Raw genomic sequence first — 26,823 nt, 5'->3', positions numbered from 1 at the left:
AACATGAACACATCACATTTTCCCAACGAAAACAGAGCTGTTTTTTGGAAAGTGCCTAGCTGTGGATTTTGGCCTCTAGCTCAGCCGGCACCTTGGGAAACCTGCCAAACCTGTGCATTTCTGAAAACTAGACACCTAGGGGAATCCAAGATGGGATGACTTGTGGGGCTCTCACCAGGATCTGTTACCCAGAATCCTTTGCAAACCTCAAAACATGGCTAAAAAAAACATTTTCCTCACATTTCAGTGACAGAAAGTTCTGGAACCTGAGAGGAGCTACACATTTTCTTCCACCCAGCATTTCCACAAGTCTTGTGATAAAACTGGTACCTCACTTGTGTGGGTAGGCCTAGTGACTGCAACAGGAAATGCCCCAAAACACAATGTGAACACATCACATTTTCTCTAAGAAAACGAACCTGTTTTTTGGAAAGTGTCTAGCTGTGGATTTTGGCCTCTAGCTCAGCCAGCACCTAGGGAAACCTACCAAACCTGTGCATTTTTTAAAACTAGACACCTAGGAGAATCCAGGATTGGGTGACTTCTGGGGCTCTCGCTAGGTTCTGTTACCCAGAATCCTTTGAAAACCTCCAAATGTGGCTAAAAAAACACTTTTTCCTCACATTTCAGTGACAGAAAGTTCTGGAATCTGAGAGGAGCCACAAATTTCCTTCCACTCAGAGTCCCCAAGTCTCCCGATAAAAATGGTACCTCACTTGTGTGGGTAGGCCTAATGACCATGACAGGAAATGCCCCAAAACACAACATGGACACATCACATTTTCCCAAAGAAAACAGAGCTGTTTTTTGCAAAGTGCCTAGGTGTGGATTTTGGAAAACCTACCAAACGTATATTTTTTAAAACTAGACATCTAGGGGAATCCAAGATGGGGTGACCTGTGGGGCTCTCACCAGGTTCTGTTACCCAAAATCATCAGCAAACATCAAAATTTGGCAAACAAAACACTTTTACTCACATTTCAATGACAGAAAGTTCTGAATTCAGGGGGGAGCCACAACTTTCCTTCCACCCAGTGTTCCCCCAAGTCTCCCGATAAAAATCGTACCTCACTTGTGTGGGTAGGCCTAGTGCCCACGACATGAAATGCCCCAAAACACAATGTGGACACATCCCATTTTCCCAAAGAAAATAGACCTGTTTTTTGGAAAGTGCCTAGCTGTTGATTTTGGCCTCTAGCTCAGCCTGCACCTAGGAACCCTACCAATCCTGTGCATTTGTGAAACTAGACACCTAGGGGAATCCAAGATGTGGTGACTTGTGGGGCTCTCACCAGGTTCTGTTACCCAGAATCCTTTGCAAACCTCAAAATGTGGCCAAAAAACAGTTCTGGAATTTGAGAGGAGCCACAAATTTCCTTCTACCCAGCGTTCCCCCTGGTCTCCCGACAAAAATGATACCTCACTTGAGTGGGTGGCCCAGGTTCCTGAAACAGAAAAAAGCCAAAAACCTGTAGAGATTGAAGGGATAGCTCAGCGAGTTGATAAGCACATATTTTTCTTTTATACATCTTTAGGCTGACTCTGCTTTGGGGACCCACACAAGTGAGGTATCATTTTACTTGGGAGACTGAGGGGAATGCGGGGGAGGTAGGAAATTTGTGCCGGAGCGATGTTCTTACAAAGAAAAGTGAGGGAAATATGTTTTTTTAAGCACATTTTGAGGTTTGCAGAGGAGTCTGGGTAAGAAAGTGTTGGGAGATCCATGCAAGCCACACCTCCCTGGACTCCTTGGCGTGTCTAGTTAAAAAAAATGTCTGGGTTTGGTAGGTTTTCCTAGATGAAGGCGGCACCCCGGACCAAAAACATAGGTGCCCCTCCCCCCAAAGGTGGGTAGTTTTGTAATAGATCATTTCAATGTGTCCACGTAGTTCTGTGATGTTCCAAACACTAAAATTGTGAAAAGAAATGCACTTAGGGTATGTTAAAAAGACCCCTCACACACCAACCAAGTTGCTGGCATGCTTCATCATCGGGGTTCCACCTGAGACACCTAGCGGGTCCCGGGTGTGCTGCGAAGCCTGATTACAGCGGAGCAGGTTCTGTCATTTTTACCACACATACTGGTTGGATTTGGCACGAGGGTGAGTAATGGTTCAGGAGATCAAATTTTATTAACAAGCGATTTCACAAAAATGAAATGCACTGTTAGTAACTGAAAGGCCAAAAAACGGAACCAATGACTCACAACTCGTGAGCTGTAAAGCCACAACAAGGCACCAACCACTTTACAGTCCATTCACACATCTTTCATACATGACATGCATAAGACCATTCACACTGCCAGCCACGGACCCAGCACATTACAACACTTGCATTGACAGACGCGCCACTCAAGGTCCCATCACTTACATACGCCCACATACCTGATACAGCAATCACACCCGCTGATGGGAGTGTGTGGACTGACGTTTGGCTGGCACCACCAGAAAAGCACAACTCCACGCACACTGCCAGCCAAGTGCCACGCCATGCACACTGCCAGCCAAGCGCCACCCCACAAACACTGCCAGCCAAGCGCCACTCCACGCACACTGCCAGCCAAGCGCCACTCCATGCACACTGCCAGCCAAGCGCCACCCCATGCACACCACCAGCCAAGTGCCACTCCACTCCACACACACCGCCAGCCAAGTGGCACCCCATGCACACCACCAGCAAAGCGCCACCCCACACATACCGCCAGCCAAGTGCTACCCCATGCACACAGCCAGCCAAGCACCACCCCAGGCACACTGCCAGCCAAGCGCCACTCCACACACACCGCCAGCCAAGCGCCACGCCATGCACACTGCCAGCCAAGCGCCACCCCATGCACACCACCAGCCAAGCACCACCCCATGCACACTGCCAGCCAGGCGCCACCCCATGCACACCGCCAGCCAAGCGCCACTGCACTCACACCTTCAGCCAAGCGCCACTCCACACACACCGCCATCACTTTTTTGTTTTTAAACAACAAAGAAACCACTAACTAATTATAAATAAGTACAACACTACAAACACAAAAGCTCGAACTGAATACATAACAGAAATGCCAACCGTGAAACTGAACATATGAAAATATAAAACAGCCAGTTTACGCTCACAATATTTCCCAGAATTTTTTTGGGGTGTGGTAACTCCTGAAACAGCCGGCCACACACAGCCCAGGCTTTGAAGAGCAATCGAGGCAGTACATCCAGTTCTCCCTCTGGACACCTCTTCAGGCACAGACTATACATTTCTTAGAGGGCAAGTCTTTTTTGGGAGTGGGAGGAATGTGATCAGGAAAGTGGCGATCTTTCAATCTAGCCACATCCTCCACCACTGCTAATCTAGGAACTCTTACTTGTTCAACCACAATAAGGCTCTCTATCACTGACTCCTGAAATTTAACAAATTTCATCCTTGACTCAGGGGAACAATCCTTGAACATAGCAAAAGCACTAAAAGTTGCCAAATGAAATAAATGTATGCCCATCTTTTTATACCACATTTAAGACTTACGAAGAGCAGTGTAAGGTTCCAACTGCTGATCTACTCTATCAACACCACCCATGTGCTTATTGTAGTCCAAGATGCATGCAGGTTTGGGGGGCGTGGCTACGAGCTCATGGAGTGGACTGTGCCGAGGAAGAGCTCCGACCCGGGGCCCCCGAAATCAATGATCCTGAAGGGGCTAGATCGACCTCTCTAGCTGAGCCGGCACCTACGGAAACCTACCAAACCAGTTTATTTTTTAAAACTAGACAGCTAGGGGAATGCAACATAGTGTGACTTGTGGAGCTCTCACCAGGTTCTGTTACCCAGATTCATCTGCAAACATCAAAATATGGCCAAAAAAAAAAATCCTCACATTTCAGTGACAGAAACTATAGGAACCTGAGAGTAGCCACATATTTCCTTCCACCCAGCGTTGTCTCAAGTCTCCTGATAAAAAAGGTACCTCACTTGTGTGGGTAGGCCTAGTGTCTGTGAGAGAAAATGCCCCAAAACACAACATGGACACATAACATTTTCCAAAAGAAAAGTGGCCTGTTTTTTGCAAAGTGCTTAGCTGTGGATTTTGGCATCCAGCTCAGCCGGCACCTTGGGAAACCTACCAAACCAGTGCATTTTTTAAAACTAGACATCTAGGGAAATCCAAGATGGGGTAACATGTGGGTCTCTCACCGGATTCTGTTTCCCAGAATCCTTTGCAAATCTCAAAATGTGGCAAAAAACACTTTTTCCTCACATTTCAGTGACAGAAAGTTCTGGAACCTGAGAGGAGCCACAAATTATCCCCCACCCAGCATTTCCCCAAGTCTCCCGATAAAAATGGTACCTCACTTATGTGGGTAGGCCTAGTGCCCGTGACAGAAAATGCCCCAAAACACAACATGGACACATCACATTTTCCAAAGAAAACTGACCTGTTTTCTGAAAAGTGCCTTTCTGTGGATTTTGGCCTCAACTCAGCCGGCACCTAGGGAAACCTACCATACCTGTGCATTTCTAAAACCTAGACATCTAGGGGAATCCAAGATGGGGTGACTTGTGGGGCTCTCATCAGGGTATGTTACCCAGAATCACATGTAAACATCAAAATTTAGCAAAAGAAAACACTTTTTCCTCACATTTCAGTGACAGAAAGTTCTGGAACCGGAGAGTAGCCACAAATTACCTTCCACCCAGTGTTCCTCTAAGTGTCCTGATACACGTGGTACCTCACTTGTGTGGGTAGGCGTAATGACCGCGACAGGAAATGCCCCATAACACAACATGAACACATTACATTTTCCCAAAAAAAACAGAGCTGTTTTTTGGAAAGTGCCTAGCTGTGGACTTTGGCCTCTAGCTCAGCCGGCACCTTGGGAAATGTTGGACTTTTGCTTATGCAGGGTCATCCCCAGTCTTTTTTCGCCTCCTGCCTCCTATTTTTTTCTGACATGTTGCTGTTGGCTTTTCAACTCTGAGCACTTTACCACTGCTAACCAGTGCTAAAGTGCATATGCTCTCCTGTTTAAATTGTATGTAAGTGGTTTATCCATGATTGGCATATTTGATTTACTAGTAAGTCCCTAGTAAGGTGCACTAGAGGTGCCAGGGCCTGTAAATCAAATGCTACTAATGGGCCTGCAGCACTGGTTGTGCCACCCACATAAGTAGCTCTGTAATCATGTCTCAGACCTGCCACTGCAGTGTCTGTATGTGTAATTTTACACTGTGAATTCGACTTGGCAAGTGTACCCACTTGCCAGGCCTAAACCTTCCCTTTCCTTACATGTAAGGCACCCCTAAGGTAGGCCCTAGGTAGCCCCAAGGGCAGGGTGCAGTGTATGGATAAGGTAGGACATATAGTAATGTGGTTTATATGTCCTGACAGTGAAATACTGCCAATTTCGTTTTCACTGTTGCAAGGTCTGTCTCTCTCATAGGATAATATGGGGGCTACCTTTAAATATGATTAAAGTGTAGATTCCCCTAGAGAGTAGATGGACATGTGGAGTTTGGGATCCCTGAACTCACAATTTAAAAATACATCTTTTAGTAAAGTTGATTTTGAGATTGTGAGTTTGGAAATGCCACTTTTAGAAAGTGAGCATTTTCTTGCTTAAACCATTCTGTGACTCTGCCTTGTTTGTGGATTCCCTGTCTGGGTCAGTTTGACAGTTGGGTTGTTTTTCACCTCACACCAGACAGTGACACAAAGGGAGCTGGGGTGTAATCTGCATTTCCTGATTAGCCATCTCTGCTAGGAGGGAGGGGTGGAGTGGTCACTCTCATCTGAAAGGACTGTGCCTGCCTCTGACAATGCTGTCTCCAACCCCCTGGTGTGTGTCTGAGGCCTTGCCTGGGCAAGGCAGGATTTCACAAGAAGGTGTGAGTCCCCTTTGAAGAAAGGTGACTTCAAAGACTAAAATGGGTATAAGAAGGGCACCCAAACTTACAAACTTTAGAAACACTTCTGGAACCAAGAGGAACCTCTGCCTGGAGAAGAGCTGATAGCTGAGGAAAAAGTGCTGCCCTGCCTGTGACTGTGCTTTGTGGAGCTTTCCTGCAGTGCTGCTTCTGCCAGAGTAAGAGGGCAAAGACTGGACTTTGTGTGCCTTCCATCTTGAAGAAGAAATCTCCAAGGGCTTGATGTAGAGCTTGCCTCCTGTTGTTGAAGTCTCAGGGATAGCAAAGACTTCTTCCTGCCAGCACCTGGAGTCTCTGGAGAGACCCCTACTCTGCTCTGTGGTGCCCTTCCAGTTCCTGGGACCCTGAAAGGAGAGGCTGGCAGCCTAAGGACAAAAATACACGCACCGAGCGCCGTGCGGAGAAAAGATCGACGCGAATCCGATCGCGGCTGAGAAAACGACGCGACGCCGGTTCCGCAGCTGAGAAACGACGCCGCAGGAAACGCGACCGAAAAACCGACGCCCGGAGCAGGAGAAACGACGCGCAGCATCGCTGACGGAGGCTGAGAGATCGCACCCTGCGCCGCGGGACTTTCGGATCGTCGTGTGGCTGGCTTTTTCAACACGCACCGCCGTGCCGAGTTGTTTTCGACGCACACAGCCGTGCAGGGTTACTTTCGACGCACACCGCCCGTGCGGGGTTATTTTTGACGCAAACCAGGTACATTCTCACGCTAGCAGCGCTAGTGTGGTGTTACAACTACCTAAAGACTCTTTTTATTTTAAACCTTTAAAAAATCATAACTTGACTTGTGTATGTTGGATTTTTGTCGTTTTGGTCTTGTTTTGTCTAGATAAATATTTCCTATTTTTCTAAACTGGTGTTGTGTCATTTTGTAGTGTTTTCATTAAGTTACTGTGTGTGTTGGTACAAATACTTTACGCCCAGCACTCTGAGGTTAAGCCTACTGCTCTGCCAAGCTACCAAGGGGGTAAGCAGGGGTTAGCTGAGGGTGATTCTCTTTTATCCTAACTAGAGTGAGGGTCCTTGCTTGAACAGGGGGTAACCGGACTGTCAACCAAAGACCCCATTTCTAACATTGGTGACCAGCGGTCGGGATTGGACTTGTATTTGTACTTGACATACAGTAATTAAGTGTACACTACTGTTTTGATCTCAGACCACTACGTGACCACATACTACTTGTTTGGTGATCTTTTGATTTTTCTCTTAAGGACTCTTTTTATTCTACTTCCATGATTTTGCTGATCCCTTGACTGATTCTTTTTACTTCATTGGGAAATTATTTTTTTCTGCCTTTTGGAACTTTGCACTTGTGACCATCATGTCTCAATCTGGAGATGCAACAGCTGGAGCTGTGTTTGAAATGGAGAAACTGAAGGAGTACTCAGTTGCTCAATTGAAACAGTTCCTTAAAGATCTTGACTGTCCCACTGAGAGCTCCACCAGGGAGGGGGAGCTGCAACAGGCACAGAGGGCTTGGGTGACAATCAAGAAGGCTGGAGGGCACACAGAGGAGGAGAATATGGGTGGGGAAGTGCAGAGGATACACAGTGGTGTAGTGGAGGAACCTGTTACGCCTGGGGGGAGGGTCCCCAGGAGGGATGGCAGGGTGTCACCCAAGGGTCTGACTCCTGAAGAGTTACAGGACAGACAGGCAGAGAGGGAGTACCAATGGGAGCTGAAAAAGCTCGATTGGGAGTTGGAAGAAAGGAGGAGGAACTTAGAGATTAAAAAAATGATTTATGCTTACGAGCTTAAATTGAAAGAGCTGGAAGTCATGAGGGCTGAGTCCAGCTGGAATGGTGGCAGCAACAATTGTATATCCAGTGATGCTGCAGAAGTGCACATGCCCAGAGAGGTGGTGCCCTACTTGAAGGAGGGAGTTAACACACGCCAGGAGGTTCAGGGGTATGAGGTAGCTCCAGTGATGCACAGGGTCCCTGAGGTGGATTGGGGAACTGGCATGGGGAGTCATATTCCTACTGGTGGGAGGGACACTCTACTGACTCTAGGTGAGAGTGACAGGGAGAGGGGTTCCCCCCAGGTAGAAGTCCTGGTTATGGAGTGTGAAGACATCCCAGAAGAGTGTGGGTTGAGTGTCAGGGACAGTCAGGTACTGTCTCACCAGTCTCAGGAGGGTGATGTGGGGTGCTTTGTCAAAGCAGAGTCACTGGATGGTTGGGTGAAGGGTACTTTGGTTAATTCATGTGAGGGGCTGAGTGATGTAATTGCTGGAGAGCATATGTCTAGTCCTTATTTTCCAGAGCTATGCCAACACCAGGTGGAGTGTGAGTTCTCTGACCCCAGGGAGCTTACAATGGAGGCAGACTTCTGGGTGAGTACCAGAGAGTCTGAAGAGGCATTTGGGGGTGCTCCTGAGAGGAGTGGTCTAGGTAGTTCCCAACCAGGTGAGGTAGGGAAGGATTGTAGTGTCCCAGGTAGGTCCCAGTGTAGTGGGATGGGTGAGGGACCCCATGTCCAGTCTCAGAGGAGAGGGAATGGGGATGGGTTGAGGCCCAAGGTGCCCGAGATCCGGTCCCAGGTCCTGGAGGGTTCCCTGCGGGAACACCAGGAGGGGAGCCTAGCCTGTACCATAGGGCCATCTGTTGAGGGAGACCCCACAGTGTCAGGAGAACTTGGGGGGGGCGGCTGTAGCCAGCGTCCCACCAGTTCTGGTGTCTGGCAGTACCACTCCTAGTGAGGGGGTGCAGAAGTCCAGACAGAGGGTTGAGAGGGGGTTGCGGACCCCAGTGGAGAACCTGGAGGGTCAGGGGTCAGCTCTGAGAGCAGAGCCCCCCATGAATGACCTTGGTGAGACCATTTCTGGGTTGGGGGGAATCCAGACTCTGTCAGATGGGCAGAGGTCAGGGGACCTGCGCCCGCCAGACTCTTGTGTGGCCCTTTGGGACAGTGTGTCCCTTGAGGGGGGTAAGTGTGCCCCCCTGGAAGTCCTGGTGTGCCAGGCAATGGTTCAACCGCAGGGTGGTGACTCTGGGTTGAATGATCAGGTTCAGGGGGTAAACTCTGACCTGATGGGGGGTAAGTGTGCTCCCAAGGAAGTCCTGGTGTGCCAGGCAGTGGTTCAACCGCAGGGTGGTGACCCTGGGTTGGATGACCAGGTTCAGAGGGTAAACTCTGACCTGGTAGGGGGTAGGTATGCCCCCCAGGAAGTCCTGGTTTGCCAGGCAGTGATCCAGTCTGTGGGTACAGACCCTGGATTGGGAGGCCAGGTTAAGGGTGTCCCCCCTGACCTGGAGGAAGGGGCTACTGCTAACAGTGCCCCTACCATGTTGTCTTCTGGGGGGGCCACTCCTAGTTGGGTGGTTCAGGACCCCAGAGGAGAGGGCAGGGGGAGGGAAGCCTCGCCCCTGGCCCTGGTCCAACCTGAAGGTACAGACCCCAGGTTGGAGGATCAGTTGCAGGTTAACATCCCTGCACTGGTGGAAGAATTGTGCAGGACTGCTTCTACAAGCACCCTGACAGTTTTTGACTCTGGGGGTGCCGCTTCTGCAGGGAGGTTACAGAGCCCCAGAGGGGAGGACCAGGGTCAGGTTGTCATCCCTGACCTGGTGGAAGAGAGAGTGGTCAAAGGGTGCCAGGCACCTGGGGCTACCACCCCCCACTCTCCACAGTCACAGTGGTTAGAGAGGCCTGAGGTCGGGCTCTCATCCCTGACAGTTGTCTGGGGCCACTGTGGCTTGCTGTCCTGGTGGACAGAGTTGCCCCTGGGGGGGGGAGGACGAGAGTCACACCCCGGGGGTGGAGTGGGCAACACCACTGTGTTGGCCCTGGTGGTACTATCTGCCCATTGCAATACATCTGTGAGCAAAGTAAAGTTAGGTGTTGCACAGATGGTGTCTGTAGATGTGGAGAAGGGTTCCCCATGGGTTAGCTTAGTGGGCCCTGAGAGTATGGACAGAGGGATCCAACTGGAGTCAGGACGGCGTAGAACTGGAACATGCCCCTGCTGTTGTGGGCCTGGGTCCCTGTTCTATCGCCCCAATCAGGGAAGTACATCAAGGTATTGATTGTTCTCCCCTGGCTTTAGGCTGGTAGGGGGTCGTGTTGGACTTTTGCTTATGCAGGGTCATCCCCAGTCTTTTTTCGCCTCCTGCCTCCTATTTTTTTCTGACATGTTGCTGTTGGCTTTTCAACTCTGAGCACTTTACCACTGCTAACCAGTGCTAAAGTGCATATGCTCTCCTGTTTAAATTGTATGTAAGTGGTTTATCCATGATTGGCATATTTGATTTACTAGTAAGTCCCTAGTAAGGTGCACTAGAGGTGCCAGGGCCTGTAAATCAAATGCTACTAATGGGCCTGCAGCACTGGTTGTGCCACCCACATAAGTAGCTCTGTAATCATGTCTCAGACCTGCCACTGCAGTGTCTGTATGTGTAATTTTACACTGTGAATTCGACTTGGCAAGTGTACCCACTTGCCAGGCCTAAACCTTCCCTTTCCTTACATGTAAGGCACCCCTAAGGTAGGCCCTAGGTAGCCCCAAGGGCAGGGTGCAGTGTATGGATAAGGTAGGACATATAGTAATGTGGTTTATATGTCCTGACAGTGAAATACTGCCAATTTCGTTTTCACTGTTGCAAGGTCTGTCTCTCTCATAGGATAATATGGGGGCTACCTTTAAATATGATTAAAGTGTAGATTCCCCTAGAGAGTAGATGGACATGTGGAGTTTGGGATCCCTGAACTCACAATTTAAAAATACATCTTTTAGTAAAGTTGATTTTGAGATTGTGAGTTTGGAAATGCCACTTTTAGAAAGTGAGCATTTTCTTGCTTAAACCATTCTGTGACTCTGCCTTGTTTGTGGATTCCCTGTCTGGGTCAGTTTGACAGTTGGGTTGTTTTTCACCTCACACCAGACAGTGACACAAAGGGAGCTGGGGTGTAATCTGCATTTCCTGATTAGCCATCTCTGCTAGGAGGGAGGGGTGGAGTGGTCACTCTCATCTGAAAGGACTGTGCCTGCCTCTGACAATGCTGTCTCCAACCCCCTGGTGTGTGTCTGAGGCCTTGCCTGGGCAAGGCAGGATTTCACAAGAAGGTGTGAGTCCCCTTTGAAGAAAGGTGACTTCAAAGACTAAAATGGGTATAAGAAGGGCACCCAAACTTACAAACTTTAGAAACACTTCTGGAACCAAGAGGAACCTCTGCCTGGAGAAGAGCTGATAGCTGAGGAAAAAGTGCTGCCCTGCCTGTGACTGTGCTTTGTGGAGCTTTCCTGCAGTGCTGCTTCTGCCAGAGTAAGAGGGCAAAGACTGGACTTTGTGTGCCTTCCATCTTGAAGAAGAAATCTCCAAGGGCTTGATGTAGAGCTTGCCTCCTGTTGTTGAAGTCTCAGGGATAGCAAAGACTTCTTCCTGCCAGCACCTGGAGTCTCTGGAGAGACCCCTACTCTGCTCTGTGGTGCCCTTCCAGTTCCTGGGACCCTGAAAGGAGAGGCTGGCAGCCTAAGGACAAAAATACACGCACCGAGCGCCGTGCGGAGAAAAGATCGACGCGAATCCGATCGCGGCTGAGAAAACGACGCGACGCCGGTTCCGCAGCTGAGAAACGACGCCGCAGGAAACGCGACCGAAAAACCGACGCCCGGAGCAGGAGAAACGACGCGCAGCATCGCTGACAGAGGCTGAGAGATCGCACCCTGCGCCGCGGGACTTTCGGATCGTCGTGTGGCTGGCTTTTTCAACACGCACCGCCGTGCCGAGTTGTTTTCGACGCACACAGCCGTGCAGGGTTACTTTCGACGCACACCGCCCGTGCGGGGTTATTTTTGACGCAAACCAGGTACATTCTCACGCTAGCAGCGCTAGTGTGGTGTTACAACTACCTAAAGACTCTTTTTATTTTAAACCTTTAAAAAATCATAACTTGACTTGTGTATGTTGGATTTTTGTCGTTTTGGTCTTGTTTTGTCTAGATAAATATTTCCTATTTTTCTAAACTGGTGTTGTGTCATTTTGTAGTGTTTTCATTAAGTTACTGTGTGTGTTGGTACAAATACTTTACGCCCAGCACTCTGAGGTTAAGCCTACTGCTCTGCCAAGCTACCAAGGGGGTAAGCAGGGGTTAGCTGAGGGTGATTCTCTTTTATCCTAACTAGAGTGAGGGTCCTTGCTTGAACAGGGGGTAACCGGACTGTCAACCAAAGACCCCATTTCTAACAGGAAACCTACCAAACCTGTGCATTTTTGAAAACTAGACACCTAGGGGAATCCAAGGTGAGGTGACTTGTGGGGTTCTCACCGGGTTCTGTTACCCAGAATCCTTTGCAAACCTCAAAACCTGGCTAAAAATAACTTTTTCCTCACATTTCAATGACAGAAAGTTCTGGAACCTGAGAGGAGCTACACATTTTCTTCCACCCAGCATTTCCACAAGTCTCCTGATAAAACTGGTACCTCACTTGTGTGGGTAGGCCTAGTGACCGCAACAGGAAATGCCCCAAAACACAACGTGAACACATCACATTTTCTCTAAGAAAACTGACCTGTTTTTTGCAAAGTGCCTAGCTGTGGATTTTGGACGTTAGCTCCGCCGGCACCTAGGGAAACCTACCAAACCTGTGTATTTTTTTAAACTAGACATCTAGGGGAATCCAAGATGGGGTGACTTGTGGGGCTCTCACCAGGTTCTGTTACCCAGAATCATCTGCAAACATCAAAATATGGCAAAAAAAAACCACTATTACCTCAAATTTCAGTGACAGAAAGTTCTGGAACCTGAGAGTAGCCACATATTCCCTTCCACCCAGCGTTCCCTCAAGTCTCCTGATAAAAAAGGTACCTCACTTGTGTGGGTAGGCCTAGTGCCCGCGACAGGAAATGCCCCAAAACACATTGTGAACACATCATATTTTCTCTAAGAAAACTGACCTGTTTTTTGCAAAGTGCCTAGCTGTGGATTTTGGACGCTAGCTCAGTCGGCACCTAGGGAAACCTACCAAACCTCTTTATTTTTTAAAACTAGACAGCTAGGGGAATGCAACATAGTGTGATTTGTGGAGCTCTCCCCAGGTTCTGTTACCCAGATTCATCTGCAAACATCAAAATATGGCCAAAAAAAAACATTCCTCACATTTCAGTGACAGAAACTTCTGGAACCTGAGAGTAGCCACATATTTCCTTCCACCCAGCGTTCCCTCAAGTCTCCTGATAAAAAGGTACCTCACTTGTGTGGGTAGGCCTAGTGCCCGCGACAGGAAAATCCCCAAAACACATTGTGAACACATCACATTTTCTCTAAGAAAACTGACCTGTTTTTTGCAAAGTGCCTAGTTGTGGATTTTGGACACTAGCTCAGCCGGCACCTAGGGAAACCTACCAAACCTCTTTATTTTTTTAAACTAGACATCTAGGGGAATCCAAGATGGGGTGACTTGTGGGGCTCTCACCAGGTTCTGTTACCCAGAATCATCTGCAAACGTCAAAATATGGCAAAAAAAACACTTTTTCCTCAAATTTCAGTGACAGAAAGTTCTAGAACCTGAGAGTAGCCACATATTCCCTTCCACCCAGCGTTCCCCCACGTCTCCCCATAAAAATGGTACCTCACTTGTATGGGTAGGCCTAACGACTGGGACAGGAAATGCCCCAAACCACAACATGGACACATCACATTTCCCCAAAGAAAACAGAGCTGTTTTTTGCAAAGAGTCTAGATGTCGATTTTGGACTCTAGCTGAGCCGGCACCTACGGAAACCTACCAAACCAGTTTATTTTTAAAAACTAGACAGCTAGGGGAATGCAACATAGTGTGACTTGTGGAGCTCTCACCAGGTTCTGTTACCCAGATTCATCTGCAAACATCAAAATATGGCAAAAAAAAAATTCCTCACATTTCAGTGACAGAAACTTCTGGAACCTGAGAGTAGCCACATATTTCCTTCCACCCAGCGTTGTCTCACGTCTCCTGATAAAAAAGGTACCTCACTTGTGTGGGTAGGCCTAGTGCCTGTGAGAGAAAATGCCCCAAAACACAACATGGACACATAACATTTTCCAAAAGAAAAGTGACCTGTTTTTTGCAAAGTGCTTAGCTGTGGATTTTGGCCTCTAGCTCAGCCCGCACCTTGGGAAACCTACCAAACCAGTGCATTTTTTAAAACTAGACTCCTAGGGAAATCCAAGATGGGGTGACATGTGGGTCTCTCACCGGATTCTGCTTCCCAGAATCCTTTGCAAATCTCAAAATGTGGCAAAAAACACTTTTTCCACACATTTCAGTGACAGAAAGTTCTGGAACCTGAGAGGAGCCACAAATTATCCCCCACCCAGCATTTCCCCAAGTCTCCCGATAAAAATGGTACCTCACTTATGTGGGTAGGCCTAGTGCCCGTGACAGAAAATGCCCCAAAACACAACATGGACACATCACATTTTCCAAAGAAAACTGACCTGTTTTCTGAAAAGTGCCTTTCTGTGGATTTTGGCCTCAACTCAGCCAGCACCTAGGGAAACCTACCATACCTGTGCATTTCTAAAACCTAGACATCTAGGGGAATCCAAGATGGGGTGATTTGTGGGGCTCTCATCAGGTTATGTTACCCAGAATCACCTGTAAACATCAAAATTTAGCAAAAGAAAACACTTTTTCCTCACATTTCAGTGACAGAAAGTTCTGGAACCGGAGAGTAGCCACAAATTTCCTTCCACCCAGTGTTCCTCTAAGTGTCCTGATAAATGTGGTACCTCACTTGTGTGGGTAGGCGTAATGACCACGACAGGTAATGCCCCATAACACAACATGAACACATCACATTTTCCCAACAAAAACAGAGCTGTTTTTTGGAAAGTGCCTAGCTGTGGATTTTGGCCTCTAGCTCAGCCGGCACCTTGGGAAGCCTACCAAACTTGTGCATTTTTGAAAACAAGACACCTAGGGGAATCCAAGATGGGATGACTTGTGGGGCTCTCACCAGGTTCTGTTACCCAGAATCCTTTGCAAACCTCAAAACATGGCTAAAAAAAACATTTTCCTCACATTTCAGTGACAGAAAGTTCTGGAACCTGAGAGGAGCTACACATTTTCTTCCACCCAGCATTTCCACAAGTCTTGTGATAAAACTGGTACCTCACTTGTGTGGGTAGGCCTAGTGACTGCAACAGGAAATGCCCCAAAACACAATGTGAACACATCACATTTTCTCTAAGAAAACGAACCTGTTTTTTGGAAAGTGTCTAGCTGTGGATTTTGGCCTCTAGCTCAGCCAGCACCTAGGGAAACCTACCAAACCTGTGCATTTTTGAAAACTAGACACCTAGGAGAATCCAGGATTGGGTGACTTCTGGGGCTCTCGCTAGGTTCTGTTACCCAGAATCCTTTGAAAACCTCCAAATGTGGCTAAAAAAACACTTTTTCCTCACATTTCAGTGACAGAAAGTTCTGGAATCTGAGAGGAGCCTCAAATTTCCTTCCACCCAGAGTTCCCCAAGTCTCCCGATAAAAATGGTACCTCACTTGTGTGGGTAGGCCTAATGACCATGACAGGAAATGCCCCAAAACACAACATGGACACATCACATTTTCCCAAAGAAAACAGAGCTGTTTTTTGCAAAGTGCCTAGATGTGGATTTTGGAAAACCTACCAAACGTATCTTTTTTAAAACTAGACATCTAGGGGAATCCAAGATGGGGTGACCTGTGGGGCTCTCACCAGGTTCTGTTACCCAAAATCATCAGCAAACATCAAAATTTGGCAAACAAAACACTTTTACTCACATTTCAATGACAGAAAGTTCTGGATTCTGAGGGGAGCCACAACTTTCCTTCCACCCAGTGTTCCCCCAAGTCTCCCGATAAAAATCGTACCTCACTTGTGTGGGTAGGCCTAGTGCCCACGACATGAAATGCCCCAAAACACAATGTGGACACATCCCATTTTCCCAAAGAAAATAGACCTGTTTTTTGGAAGGTGCCTAGCTGTTGATTTTGGTCTCTAGCTCAGCCTGCACCTAGGAACCCTACCAATCCTGTGCATTTGTGAAACTAGACACCTAGGGGAATCCAAGATGTGGTGAATTGTGGGGCTCTCACCAGGTTCTGTTACCCAGAATCCTTTGCAAACCTCAAAATGTGGCCAAAAAACAGTTCTGGAATTTGAGAGGAGCCACAAATTTCCTTCTACTCAGTGTTCCCCCTGGTGTCCCGATAAAAATGATACCTCACTTGAGTGGGTGGCCCAGGTTCCTGCAACAGAAAAAAGCCAAAAACCTGTAGAGATTGAAGGGATAGCTCAGCGAGTTGATAAGCACATATTTTTATTTTATACATCTTTAGGCTGAATCTGCTTTGGGGACCCACACAAGTGAGGTATCATTTTACTTGGGAGACTGAGGGGAATGCGGGGGAGGTAGGAAATTTGTGCCGAAGCGATGTTCTTACAAAGAAAAGTGAGGGAAATATGTTTTTTTAAGCACATTTTGAGGTTTGCAGAGGAGTCTGGGTAAGAAAATGTTGGGAGATCCATGCAAGCAACACCTCCCTGGACTCCTTGGCGTGTCTAGTTTTAAAAAATGTCTGGGTTTGGTAGGTTTTCCTAGATGAAGGCGGCACCCCGGACCAAAAACATAGGTGCCCCTCCCCCCAAAGGTGGGTAGTTTTGTAATAGATCATTTCAATGTGTCCACGTAGTTCTGTGATGTTCCAAACACTAAAATTGTGAAAAGAAATGAACTTAGGCTATGTTAAAAAGACCCCTCGCACACCAACCAAGTTGGTGGCATGCTTCATCATCGGGGTCCCACCTGAGACACCTAGTGGGTCCCGGGTGTGCTGCGAAGCCTGATTACAGCGGAGCAGGTTCTGTCATTTTTACCACACATACTGGTTGGATTTGGCACGAGGGTGAGTAATGGTTCAGTAGATCAAATTTTATTAACAAGCGATTTCACAAAAATGAAATGCACTGTTAGTAACTGAAAGACCAAAAAACTGAACCAATGACTCACAACTCGTGAGCTGTAAAGCCACAACAAGGCACCAACCACTTTACAGTCCATTCACACATCTTTCATACATGACATGCATAAGACCATTCACACTGCCAGCCACGGACCCAGCACATTACAACACTTGCATTGACAGACGCGCCACTCAAGGGCCCATCACTTACATACGCCCACATGCCTGATACAGCAATCACACCAGCTGATGGGAGTGTGTGGACTGACGTTTGGCTGGCACCACCAGAAAAGCACAACTCCACGCACACTGCCAGCCAAGTGCCACGCCATGCACACTGCCAGCCAAGCGCCACCCCACAAACACTGCCAGCCAAGCGCCACTCCACGCACACTGCCAGCCAAGCGCCACTCCATGCACACTGCCAGCCAAGCGCCACCCCATGCACACCACCAGCCAAGTGCCACTCCACTCCACACACACCGCCAGCCAAGTGGCACCCCATGCACACCACCAGCAAAGCGCCACCCCACACATACCGCCAGCCAAGTGCTACCCCATGCACACAGCCAGCCAAGCACCACCCCAGGCACACTGCCAGCCAAGCGCCACTCCACACACACCGCCAGCCAAGCGCCACGCCATGCACACTGCCAGCCAAGCGCCACCCCATGCACACCACCAGCCAAGCACCACCCCATGCACACTGCCAGCCAGGCGCCACCCCATGCACACCGCCAGCCAAGCGCCACTGCACTCACACCTTCAGCCAAGCGCCACTCCACACACACCGCCATTACTTTTTTGTTTTTAAATAACAAAGAAACCACTAACTAATTATAAATAAGTACAACACTACAAACACAAAAGCTCGAACTGAATACATAACAGAAATGCCAACCGTGAAACTGAACATATGAAAATATAAAACAGGCAGTTTACGCTCACAATATTTCCCAGAATTTTTTTGGGGTGTGGTAACTCCTGAAACAGCCGGCCACACACAGCCCAGGCTTTGAAGAGCAATCGAGGCAGTACATCCAGTTCTCCCTCTGGACACCTCTTCAGGCACAGAATATGGGGGTCATTCTGACCCCGGCGGTCATGGACCGCCGTGGCCACGGTTGGCGGGAGCACCGCCAACAGGCTGGCGGTGCCCCGCAGGGCATTCTGACCGCGGCGGTTTTGCCGCGGTCAGATGCGGAAAACCGGCGGTCTCCCGCCGGTTTTCCGCTGCCCTTTAGAATCCTCCATGGCGGCGCAGCGAGCTGCGCCGCCATGGGGATTCTGACAGCCCATACCGCCATCCTGTTCCTGGCGGTTCTCCCCCCAGGAACAGGATAGCGGTATGGGTTGTCGTGAGGCCCCTGGGGGCCCCTGCAGTGCCCATGCCAATGGCATGGGCACTGCAGGGGCCCCCGTAAGAGGGCCCCACTTTGTATTTCAGTGTCTGCTTTGCAGACACTGAAATACGCGACGGGTGCCACTGCACCCGTCGCACCTTCCCACTCCGCCGGCTCAATTCTGAGCCAGCGTCCTCGTGGGAAGGCTCTTTTGCACTGGGCTGGCGGGCGGCATTTTGGCGGCCGCCCGCCAGCCCAGTGCAAAAGCCAGAATACCCTCCGCGGTCTCACGACCGCGGAGCGGTATTTTGGAGGGGGGAACTCTGGCGGGCGGCCTCCCCCGCCCGCCAGGGTGAGAATCACCCCCTATACATTTCTTAGAGGGCAAGTCTTTTTTGGGAGTGGGAGGAATGTGATCAGGAAAGTGGTGATCTTTCAATCTAGCCACATCCTCCACCACTGCTAATCTAGGAACTCTTGCTTGTTCCACCACAATAAGGCTCTCTATCACTGACTCCTGAAATTTTACAAATTTCATCCTTGACTGAGGGGAACAATCCTTGAACATAGTAAAAGCACTAAAAGTTGCCAAATGAAATAAATGTATGCCCATCTTTTTATACCACATGTAAGACTTACGAAGAGCAGTGTAAGGTTCCAACTGCTGATCTACTCTATCAACACCACCCATGTGCTTATTGTAGTCCAAGATGCATGCAGGTTTGGGGGGCGTGGCTACGAGCTCATGGAGTGGGCTGTGCTGAGGAAGAGCTCTGACCCGGGGCCCCCGAAATCAATGATCCTGAAGGGGCTAGATCGACCTCTCCCAACCTCCCCCCCGGGATTTGGGGCTGAGGACCCAGGGGCAACTTGATGATGACTGGGGGGGCCACCCTGGAGCCTCGGGCTGAAAGCCGAGAGAACCAGACTGGGACTGCCTGTCCCCAAAATGGCGGCCGTGCCTCGAGTGGCGTGGCCCTGGCCATGAGAGGCCTGAAAATTATCTGCCAAGGGGTGTCCACGGACACAGAGCGGGCGATAAAAGCAGAGGGAGACGTCCCTTCTCACGGTGCCCGACCCGGGGTCTCTGCGAGGCCGACCCCGCAGTGGAGATTGTCAGGGCTGCCTGACCCTAAAATGGCGCTCACGCTCGGGCCTGCAACTGCGGAAGCAAGCGCGACCAGAATGTAAAGCGGACTGGGGGGGCTGCCCAGGTCGTCGGAATCTACTTTACTCAGACGGGGAGTACCTGGAGGAGGAAATCACACTGCAACTGCCTGGGACGACGCACATATCCTGGCGAGGGGGTGCAGGATAGGGCCTCTCACCCTGCCCTCTATTGGGCCCCCGGCTGGACCACTTTAGATTGCCTGGCGTGGTGCACTCACTGGACATCGCTTTCTGCCCGCTCCTCCCCTCTCTCGGGCCCAGGGGTGAGGGTGGACGGGCGACGAGGAGGAGACAGATGAATTATTGGGCTGAGGAGAGACGGATGGAAGCCGGCCTGAACCTGAATTTCATCAGGGCCTGGGGGGGCCTGACCGCGGCTTCTGAGGGACCGCGGCAAAGGAAAGTAGCACCCACAGCAGACGAGATCAGAGCAGAAACGCAGCGGGCAACAGTGGCATTCGCGACTTTGAGCGAAGGGGAAACAATGTGACCTGGCAAGATGTAAACTGGTAAGGTGAACAATAACAGTCTGGGGGCCCCTGGGATCAGTGGCCTTAATCAGTGGAAACCTTTGCACTTTTCAATCAGCCACCCCACAGGCATTGACATTTAGTTTTGACTAAGTTTGGATGGGAGACTGTTTGGATACCTGTCCTGGGGTTGGGGAATTTTTTGTTTTATTTAGAGTTTTGGGATCTTGCCCCACGCCCAATCATGAGAAGCACGTCCCCACCCGTTGCTACCTTGCCGCTTTAACACCACTGGAGGCTGGGCAGAGACAGTTTGCTTGGACAATATCTTAATGGGTGACCACCAAGAATATAGAATGGTCCCCTGGAATGTAATGGGCATGCATACTATGGCCAAACATTACAAAGTTCATTCGTACTTATGTAGAAGAGGGACTCACATAGCACTCTTGCAGGAGACTCACCTTACAACTGCGGAGGGGGCAGCATTTGCAGAAACAGTGGAGAGGCTAAACTTATTATACAGGCTACTCAGCATTTGCCAGGGGTACACTAAAATGGATACATGCAGGAATACAGTTTCAGATGACTCACACACTAGTAGACCCGGAGGTGCGTTTTGTATTGGCCACTGGCAGACTGGGGAGGCGCGATTTCACTCTAATGAATGTATACGCACCTAACATAGAACAGGGCGCATTCCTAGATCAGTTATCGAATGCCTTGGCCCCTCACCTGATTGGCTCTGTTCTGATAGGGGGAGATTTTAATTGCATTGCTGCTCCAGACCTGGACAGATCACCCCCGCTGAGGCACTCATTGGTGAACACCCTGGCTAAGAGGTTCCTCGAGTGGCAGACAAGGTGGCAGTTATTATATTCCTGGAGGACCCTCTACCCACGAACTCGGGAATACTCCTATTATTCTGCAGTACACGACCTACATGTAAGACTCAACACTTTCCTTTGTACACCAGAAATACACTCCCAGATACATAGTATAGAGTACTTGGGAAGAACCCACTCAGACCATAGCCCTGTGCTGATGCACATAACGTGGGTAAGAGAAACCACTACCATTCCAACCTGGCGACTTAAACCAGAATCACTCGAAAACCCGGCATACCGCGACCAAATAAGAGAGCACATCCCACAATACTTTGAGAATAACTAACGGCACCATCTCCACACACACTTTGGGAGGCATTCAAGGTAGTGATCCGTGGGAGTTGCATAGCTGAGTCCATGGGAATCAGCAAAACCATATTAAGGGAGGTAGAGAGGGCTGAGGATGAGCTACTCAGGCTGGAAAGGCAGGCTCGCAGGGACCCCAAACTATGGGATGCACTTCGGGCAACTAAGGAGCTGGTAGCCAAGAACTCAGAGAGGCTTGGCTGCTTCGATTACAAGCAATATATGGCCAGGGCCCATGCGGAAAGAGATAAAGCAGGAGCTCTATTGGCGTGGATAATTAATCCGGCTCAACGGGGATCCCTTATTACTGAAATTAGAGCCCAGGGGGATATCAGGCTCTACCGACAAGATGATATTAATCGCCACTTCCTTGAGGATTAGACCTCTTTGTATGCTAGCACTCTGAGAGGGGGGGGGGGAACTGGAGACCTTTTTGGATGTGCTCCCGGGCCCAATTGTTAGTGAAGAGGAGAGAGAAGGACTGGGGGGGTGAAATAACGGCTCTGGAAACCAGCGAGACCATAAGAGGACTAGCTCGAGGGAAAACGCCTGGGATGAACGGCCTACCGGAATAGTTTTATGCCACATATGAGCGAGAATTGACTCCCAGATTGGAGCGGCTGTTTAGAGCTGCACAGGTGGCAGAATATCTCCCACAGTCAACTGTTGAAACCCTGATAGTTCCACTGCTCAAGCCCGGCAAGGCCCCTACAGACAGCAGGGCATATAGACCCCTATCTATGTTAAACATTGATTACAAGATACTGAGTAAAATTCTGGCGGCCAGACTGTTCCCATACGACTCGTATGGTACAACCAGATCAGGCAGGATTTATTCCTTCTAGGAACACAGCCAAAGATATCAGGAGGGTCATGCATATTATGGACACCATGGCCCCGCTGATGGCGGAGTCTGTGGTACTGGCAGTGGACATTGAGAAGCTGTTTGACAGTCTTGACTGGGATTACCTATACGCAGTCCTTCTGCGCATGGGGCTGGGTGAGGGCTTTGTCCGCTGGACAAGGCTACTGTACACACATCCAAAGGCGAGAGTTAGAACGGGGGCTACTATATCAGGCCAATAGCCAGTGGAGAGGGGCACTGGGCATGGATGTCCCCTCTCGCCGCTACTATTTGCACTGGCGATGGAGCCGTTAGCGGCTCAGGCCAGGACTGCGACCTGGTACCAAGGACTGCAGCAGAGCACAAGGAGACATACTATTGCACTATCTGCAGATGATATATTGCTCTTTCTGCAAAACTCTGGTAGAGAATTAAAGGGGGCCAAGTCCCTTTTAACATTATTTGGCCGATTGACGGGACTAAAAGTCAACTGTCAGAAATCGTTCCTTGACCGCACAAGATGACCCACTGGAAGGGTTAGGAAGCGTGCCATGAGAGCCTCAATGTATGGCATACCTGGGGGTTAAAATATACCACTCCAGATCTGATTTATTGGATGGCAATATCGACAGCGGCATAAGGGCCCTGCGATCCAGTATGGCTTTTCTGGAGCACACTCCGGATTTCAGTGGCAGGGAGAGTGGCGGTCCGTAAGATGGTGGCACTCCACCTGCTTTATTATTTTGCGTCTTTGCCAGTCTGGACCTCGAGATAGAGGTGGATTGGCGGTCCCCGATTTTGAATCCTGCTACCTGGCTGCTCAGTTGCAGTGGCTGGCCCGATGGATAGCAGCAAGAAAGACCTCGGAGGGAGGTGAGGATGCCTTTGCGCCTCCTGAATCCTCGTTTGCGAGGATGTCTCTGGGTCACCCTAACTCAGGACTTGGACTCTCCCCTGAGGTGCTGGCCTGATGCTGGAGACGCTGTCTCCGGCGGTCTGGACTGGCGGTGCCTTATGCGCTGGAGATCCCGATGGCCTGGTTTCGCTGGTTGCCTAAGGCTGGGGACTGGAGAGGATTACTGGCGTGGGAGGAGGCAGGAGCCCTGGAGATGGGGGACCTCTTTAGAGAGGGCACCCTATTGCCCTTTGAAGATTTTTGACAAGAGCACGGGTTGCCGCGAGGCCAGTTCCTGATACACCGGGCGATCATCCAAGAGGTCCGGGTGTAATTGGCGGTTGGGGGCGAATGAGCCGGCTCTCCATCATCCGAGCGCCTTTCTTATAACATCGGATGGCTCACGAAGAGCGATTACTACTCTATATAGAGCAATCACTGCTGGGACACAGGGGCCTCTATTGGAACTGAAGCAAAAATGGGAGACCGACCTCGAGACCCAGATCTCAGATGACGATTGGGAGCGGGTCCTGGGGAGGGTCCCGAAGATATCTAGGAACTCACGATTTCAGCTCATCCAATTTTATATCATACACAGAGCATATCTCACCCCGCGAAGACTCCAGGATCACTTTCAGATCCTGGATGCGAAGTGTCTGCGATGCGGTGCAGAGGCTGCTGAATTCTTCCATATGCTCTGGGCCTGTCCCAAACTGGAGACATATTGGAGCTCAGTGGTGAATGAAGTAGCAGCGGCTTTTGACCGTGAGGTCCCTGTTGAAGCCAGTCACTGCCTGTTGCATTGGTTCCCCATACCCCAAAAAGCCGGGCAACAAGTAGGTTCTAAGATCTAGCATTCAGAGTGGCCAAACGGAAACTGACAAAGAACAGGAAGAGCGAGGCTGGACCTCGCCTTCCTAGTTGGAGGAGGGAGCTGAAGAGATGGTCGGAGAGCGAGGGCATAGCCATACACACAGACCTTAGGAGGAGCGAGGGGTCCCCAGAATTGAAGGAGGCTTGGGATCGGCTTCTTGCTAGGATGCAGGAGGAGCTGGACCTCCTGTCAACCGGAGAAGTAGAATAAGCCCACACAAATGCATTGACTGACAAGACATGGACCTCCACTGGTCTTGAAAGGATAATCGATCAAAACAGGCGACACACCAGATCATTCTACCCTGGGGTTGGACGAGACATCGGGCGGATTGGGCAAGGGATTGTCAACTATATTTAACAGGGCGCGGGGAGGGGCAGATAGCGGGGACTTAGAGGGGGGTTTAGTTAGGGAACACGACAGTCATACGCCAACGCAAGGCAACATCACAGCAGCACTAGCTCACAATTACAATCACTAACTGGATAACTAGTATGTGTGAAGAGGGGAGGCAACGATAATAGGAATGCTTACAAGCTTTAAGATTTGGTCAGGGCCTATGAACATCATGGGGCCGCTAACCGTACGGAGTTCTCTCTAATAAGTATGTTTAACTGTTGCAGGGTTGTTAAGTTATGTACTAATTTGAATGTACCAAAACTAATAAAAATTTGTTTACAAGATGCATACAGGTTTGAGCACTTCGGCAACCTGACCCCAAACAGTCACAGGGGAAGTACTCTCATTATGGATGGTAGTTAGCATGTACATATCCCTCCTGTCTGAAAATGAGCTAGCAACTCATCATTCCACAAGGCACGGCACTGTCCTCTCTCAAGTTTTTTACAGACAAGCTCCCTTGAATAGCTTTTCCGGTTAGAACGGATTGTACCACAAGCAACAGTGTCCACTCTGAACAATTCCTTGAACAACTGCACTCCAGTGTAGAACCTTTGTTAAACAGTAGTCTGCCAAGTTCCCAAACAATTGTCTTGCTAACTCCAAAAGTGGGCGGACAACCAGGGGGGCAATACTGGAATCCCTACCAGTGTAGACCCGGAAATAATCCATGTATCCTGTACTACTTTCTGACAGCATACACAATTTAATTCCATTCCGTGCCCTCTTGCTAGGAATGTACTGCTTAAAAACCAAACGCCCCTTGAACAGGACCAAAGACTCGTCCACACTTAGGCCCATATTTATACTTCTTTAGCGCCGCATTTGCGTCGTTTTTTAACGCAAAATCGGCGCAAACTTACTAAATACAATTGTATTTTGTAAGTTTGCGCCGTTTTTGCGTAAAAAAACTACGCAAATGTGGCGCTAAAATAGTATAAATATGGGCCTTATTTCTTTGCCTGGAACATACACCTCTGAAAAACGATCTACAAAATGATCAAGGACAGGCCTAACCTTAAAAAGACGGTCACAATCAGGGTGATCTCGTGGCAAGCCTAAAGCATTGTCAACAAAATGCAGCATCCGAAAAAGAAGCAAATAGCGATTACGAGTCATGGTTGCAGGAAATATAGCTGTTGCTATCAAGGGACTAGTAGACCAATAGGAAGCCAGTGACAACTTCCTTATCAACCCCATCAAAAAAGTCAAACATGAGAACTTTTTCATCTCTTCCAGATTTGTGCGAACCCAATAGGTAGATCTAGACTGTGGCCTAAGTCTGGCAGCGTTGGCCCTCAAATACTGCTCCCCACACAAATTAGTCTGCTCAACAATCTCTTCCAAAAATACATTGTCCATAAACAACTCAAAGAAATTTACAGGCAAAATGTTTTCCGTATTTACTCTACACCCTGGGAGACCAGTAAAGGCAGGCAACTGTGGCTGCTCCATGTTTGGGGCAACCCAGGTGTCAGGTCTTCCAAGGGAAACCTTTCAGCCCCAGTCTGCTGCACTATTGGCACATCATTGTCCTCCTCTAAAACAGGACCTTCATCTGCACTCAGAGTGGCGTCCTCATCGGACGATTCCTCTCAGACAGAAAACTCACTTCTCATAATCACGGTCAGAAGACGACTCAAAGAGCATGCCAACAACCTGCTGAGGGGTCACTCTGTGGCTAGCCATGATACTTTCTTACAACAAATGGATTGCCAACAACAACCAGCACTGTCTAAAGCGAGTAATAAACAAAGTGTGGCTTTATCACAAAGAGTTATGTAGTAACTCACTTGTCTGAAAAAGCTAGAATCACCAGCAACTACTCTGCACAGACACAGCACAGACACAGCAATCACCAATGATATCCCACTAAAAAGAAAAAAAAGAAAAGTAAATTAGACATAAGACAACACAACTATCACTGTGCACAAATCTAAGGACAATTTCACATACAATCTTGCATTTAGTACACCACCTACAAACATGTCATTCATGCATGTCAACAAAACCCCTTTGGAGTAAATTGCTTTTACTTGCCTAAAACATGCAACTACGCAAACCGCAGGTCAACTACTGCCAAAACTGCAAAGACCCATACCAAAGAAAGCGAAAGCTTTGAACTAGAACAAAAAGAAGAAATAAACTGTTATAATCACAAATACAAATACTTTGCCAGTTGACAAACACCCCGCCACCAAGAATTTACAAATTTTCCCTGGTACCTAAGTGGCTTCTGCCCTGGGGCAGATGGACCTAAGAAAATAGGCTGATTTGCCCCCATGGGGGGCAGAAATGGCCATGAGTAATGTGCCACCTTTGGGGGGTGACCCTTGCCAAAGGGGACGCCCCCTACACAAAACACACACACACACAAGATCCCTGGTGCCTAAGTGGGTTCTGCCCCCCTTGGGGGCAGATCAGCCTACAAAAATAGTCCATTCTGCCCCCAAGGGGGGCAGAAATGGGCAATATTTCTGTGCTTCTTTTGGGGGGTGACAAGGATGCACCCCCGGCACAAAAAACAAAATCCCTGGCGTCTTGGTGGCTTCTGCCTCCCTTGGGGCCAGACGGGCCTAAAAATAAAATAGACCGATCTGCCACAAAGGGGAGCAGAAATGGCCATCAGTAAGGTTCCCCCTTTGGGGGGTGACCCTTGCCAAAGGGTCCGCCTCCCCACACAAAACACAAACACACACACAAGATCCCTGGTGCCTAAGTGAATCCTTAATGAAATCCTTATTAATAGGCTGAGCTGCCCCCAAGGGGGGCAGAAATGGCCAACAGTTCTGTGCCCCCTT

Source organism: Pleurodeles waltl, chromosome 9 (genome assembly GCF_031143425.1).
Source record: "Pleurodeles waltl isolate 20211129_DDA chromosome 9, aPleWal1.hap1.20221129, whole genome shotgun sequence".
NCBI classification, from domain to species: Eukaryota; Metazoa; Chordata; class Amphibia; order Caudata; family Salamandridae; genus Pleurodeles; species Pleurodeles waltl.
The sequence above is the reverse complement of the archived record's forward strand: the minus strand, read 5'-3'. Positions refer to the sequence as shown.